A 4,843-nucleotide genomic window follows, 5' to 3' on the forward strand; every position below is an offset into this window, starting at 1 on the left:
GAAACCGTCGTCAGGACGCAGAACTTCCCAACAAAGAGCTGATGCTGACGAGGAGCAGCTGGTCAGAGACAAACAGGTTAAAATGAGCAGAAATAAGTCAGGAAGCATCAACTACACTGAAAAACAGGAGATTCCTCTGAAACCAGTAAAACGTTGATTTGGGATATTTTTCTGTTTCTGTTGCAGAAAATCTTTTCTGAGCAGCTGCAGACATGCAGGGAGGAGCTGCAGGTGCTGCAGGTGCTGCAGACATGCAGGGAGGAGCTGCATGTTGACTCAGGCAGCTGCAGCTGACAGAAATGCTCCTCCATGTTGCCCTATGTGGGCTGCGGCCCCCTGCTGCTCCCCTGGTGTTTCAGTCCCTGGGCTCCTCCTGCTGCATCTGGACTCAGGTGTGTTTGTGGTTTGGCTGACGCAGCAGAATCTGCAGCAGCTTCCTGGTTTCCTGCTCTGCTGCTGTCAGGGGAAACGGATCTGACTCAGAGCTCAAACCGCTCATGATCCTGAAACGTCTCATTTCTTCCTCTCTCCTTGTTTTCTGCCTCTTCATGCTCGGCAGCCCCGCAGTTTCCTCCGGACTCAACAAGAAGCAAATAAATAAAAGCAGCAGGTGAAGCTAATGAGAGCGGCTCTGATTGGCCGCCTTTGTTCTGCGTCTCACTGGAGGCATTTTGATTGGCTGACACAGATCGGAGGCCGAGCGCCGCTCATCGACTGACGGCTGCTGGACTCCAGGTCCGTCATCACCGGTCCACATGTCTCCAGATGTCTCCAGATGTCCCTCGGTGTCCACATGTGTGTCCAGTTTCTGCGTTTTCACCGATCTGGACATAAAAAAGCAGATTCTCTGAATGTCAGGATGAAGCAGTTTGGTGACATGTGGAGGAATGTTGGCGCGCAGGTCTGATGTGAGGAGCAGCAGCGCCACCGTGTGGTGACCCCCGGAAGTCAGCTTCATCTGCAGCAACAGGAGAGAATCAGAATCAGTTCCTGCTCTGATCAACTCCTGGAGGGATGGAATAATATAAACCAGGGTCTGATGGATATTTGATAACAAAAAAAAAAAAAACAGTTTGAATTGATTCGGTTCTGCTGCATCCAAGTCACTGAGCGGGTTCACCGGTCCGGTCCGGTCCATTTCAGATTTCCTCTTCACTGCAGCCGTCAGACAGAATCAGCAACATTAAGGATTTCACTCACATTCAGTGGTGGGAAGTACAAGGACGTCGTTACTGTACTTCGGTAGAGTTTTCGTGTATCTGTACTTGTGACAGCCGACCCTACTGTCACACAGACCTGAATGGTAACTGTTTGTTTTGTTCATCCTTAACATTAATTTAGACATTAATTAGTGAATAGTTTAGATTTTTATTTTTGAAAATTTTCATTAGCTTGACTTTTTAGTTAACTTTATTTGTCAGTTCTTTATATTTTTATTAAAAGCAACAAATTAATTTATTAGTTTTGAGTTACCAGTTTCCTTTGGAGCTGCTGGAGGGTCAGAAGAGCTGCAGCTAATTGACGTCCATATACGGCTGGAAAACCTCCTCAGCAGGCCGTTCCATTTGTTTGCCAGGGGACGGGGAAATTTGGTTTTCTTTAATTTAATTTGACCATTTCTTTAATGTCTCTTCTATTTGGTAGTTTCAGTCCAATGTTTGTTAAATTTAAAGATTTGGTGTTGTATTGATTAGTATTTGTTGAAGTTTTTGTAGGTTTAAATTACCCCTTGTGCATCAGCTGTGGTCTGATCAGCCACTATTTAAGCTCCCCTCATGTCTTGTTAGGTCATGTCCTGATCCGTGTTTCTATGTGTTACTACCTGAGTTTGTTATGTTGACCTCAGTTTTTGGGCCCAGTTCTTCATTGTTTAATTATTTTTGAACTTTTTTGTAATAAATTAAGATTATTTTTAAGATTATTTTTGGATTCCATTCAGCGTCTCTCTGGCTGGTTTATGCAAGAACCCTCACAGTACTTAAGTAGATTTAATAATGGGTACTTTCTGCTTTTACTCCACTACATTTTACAGTAAGTATCTGTACTTTCTACTTCACTACATTTCTACAAACTGTCGCGTTTCCCGTTACATCCAAGTCTCGTTGTGCTTTTTGTCCGTTAAAATGTGAAGTTCAGGGTCTTAAGGTGGCGCCGTAAAATCCGACCAATAACGTGACTTAGTGTCTGTTGTCACCCATCGGCTCCACCTTTACTCGCACGYGGAGCTCCAGACATGCGCAGTGGTTTCCTCTGAGCGGGAGGAGATGTCTGTCTAAATCGTCAGTTATATAATAGCTGCATAAATCATAGATATGGCGACATGTAAAATCAGCAGCGCTTCGCTTTCACAGACGGTGGAACTTCGTCCAACTTTTAGCGTCACTTGGAAGGAAAGCTTAAAGAAAGGTAAGATCTGTGGACGTGATGCTAGCTAAGCTAGCTGTACTGAGACACATGTTGCATCTAAGATGAAAAACAGTTTGTTACTCATGCGCTGAATTACTGTGTGTTGACTGAGGTGTCGCATATATGGGACAACGCTGTGACCAAAGTCTGCAATATAGTGATATGACATTCAGGAACGATCCGATTCTTCTGGACGGATCTTTACTGATTAAATTTATTTCAGCTCTAAGTATTTAATATCTAGGTCTTTTATGGGAATGTGGATCTTTCAGATCAATCTGAGAAGCAATTTTGATGGTAAAAGTAAAATATTTTGTGCCACATAGCGCAGGGTGCTGGTCTTGGTCTTGGGTTGGTGGTCTTGACTATAACTCTGCTACGTGGCTCCTTGGTTGCCTGTCCTCTCCCACCCACCTTCTTTCCATCCCCCTTCTGTTGGATTTCTTTCAAAATAAAAGCCACTAGTGGCAAAAAAAGTGAAGTTCATGTTATGTTTGGACAGGAGACGAGATGTTTCCATCCCTGAAATTATGATCACATATCTAAGTCTAAACTATGTTACAGAGTAAACACAATAAAAACATGCTTTATCTGTGGCTGTTCATTAAAATGGCACATTTCTGATGTATTAAAATTAAACACGATCGGTACACTTAATGATATTAGCGATTAGGTTCAGCAAATACTTTTACTTTTAATACTTAAGTATTTTTAAAAGCCAGGACTTTTTTACTTTTACTTGAGTACATTTTTGTCTGTGTATTTGTACTTTTATTTAAGTAATTTTTTGAGTACTTTCTCCACCACTGCTCACATTGCTTATTATCTGAGAGCTGCTTTCACATTTTTATCAAATAACAATAATAATAATAATAACAATAATAATAATAACAATAATAATAACAACAATAATAATAATAATAACAATAATAATAATAACAATAATAATAATAATAACAACAACAATAATAATAATAATAATAACAATAATAATAATAATAATAATAATAATCTGTTCAGAAGATGAAAAGGTTTGCAGATTTCAGCGGACACGCCCTCTGCTGGTGGCCTCTGGAACAGCAGTCATGAGGTCACCTGGTGGATCTCACCTGTTTCAGAAAACACCTGGTTGGTTGGTTCCATCACATCGCAGCAACATCTGGTTTAAATCCGGTGGTTTCTGCAGAGACTCAGGATTGTTCTGATTGGTCCAGATGAGATTAGCTGCTTCAGGTCCGTCTGTTCACACAGACCAGCTCAGGACCAGGAAGGAGGTCTTTGGATCTTTACTCAAACATTCAACAACATGAGAGTTTAACTGCAGTCATTTGTCTCTGGTCTGTAGTTTGTTGGGTAATTCCAGAAAATGTCTGGCAGCGTCACGTCTAAACGCCGTGAACTCAGAAACTGTTGGACGAATCGGCACACAGATCAGCATCGCAGTAAAATGTGCATAAATATACGCAGCATAAAATATTTCAGCCGGCAATAAAACCTACGCAGAAATCTGGGGCCAACGCTTTGAGTCCAGGAAGTTCATGTCAGACGTGACAACATGAGGATTAAAGTCGTCACTTCCTGCTTTTGTTGACAACATCCTGGCATTTTGCCCAGAAGATAATAAACCCATAAAGTTTCTGCTGTGAGTGAAACTCGTCCGTCTCTTATTCCAGTCACAGCATGGAGCTGCTTTCTCTTCCTGTCGGTGCCGGAGCGGCCGGTGGCACGGACTCATCTGGAGAAATGAGTCATGACTCTGAGGCGAGGAGCTGCAGCGGCTGAGAGATGAGATGTTAGAAAGATCAAACCAGAGAGGAGGAGGAGGAAGAGGACGAGGAGGAAGAGGACGAGGAGGAGGAGGACGAGGAGGAGGAAGAGGAGGAGGAGGAAGAGGAAGAAGAGGAGGAGGAAGAGGAGGACGAGGAGGAAGAGGACGAGGAGAACGAGGAGGAAGAAGAAGAGGAGGAAGAGCAGGAGGAGGAGCGACTGCAGCAGGACTGGATGAGAAACAGACGAAGCTTCAGCTCATGAAAACCAATCCGGCTTCAGACGTTCCTGGCGTTCCGGACGCGTCAGGAGGAAACATGGCCGACATTTTGTTCATCTCAGCAGCAGCTGAACACAAAACGACGAGCTCAGAACAATCCTGTCAGGAACCTGAGTCTGTTGGACCTCCAGCCGTGATGTCACGGTGACCTTTGAACTCAGAACAAGCTGAACTACCTTCTGTTTCTGCTGGCAAAGCAAATCGCATGAATCCAGTTACTTTAGTGAAACCAGTGACTTTTTCTGGCCCAAAGCAAAAATAAAACCTTTATTCTGGTTTTATTCAGAATCGTCGAGTTTCAGATTCCACCGGATCGACTGGCTGGACGAGCAGCCAGGGCTAACAGGAAGGTCTGTGGGGACGAGCAGCCAGGGCTAACAGGAAGGTCTG

The sequence above is a fragment of the Poecilia reticulata genome, linkage group LG5 (assembly GCF_000633615.1).
Source record: "Poecilia reticulata strain Guanapo linkage group LG5, Guppy_female_1.0+MT, whole genome shotgun sequence".
Classification (NCBI taxonomy): domain Eukaryota; kingdom Metazoa; phylum Chordata; class Actinopteri; order Cyprinodontiformes; family Poeciliidae; genus Poecilia; species Poecilia reticulata.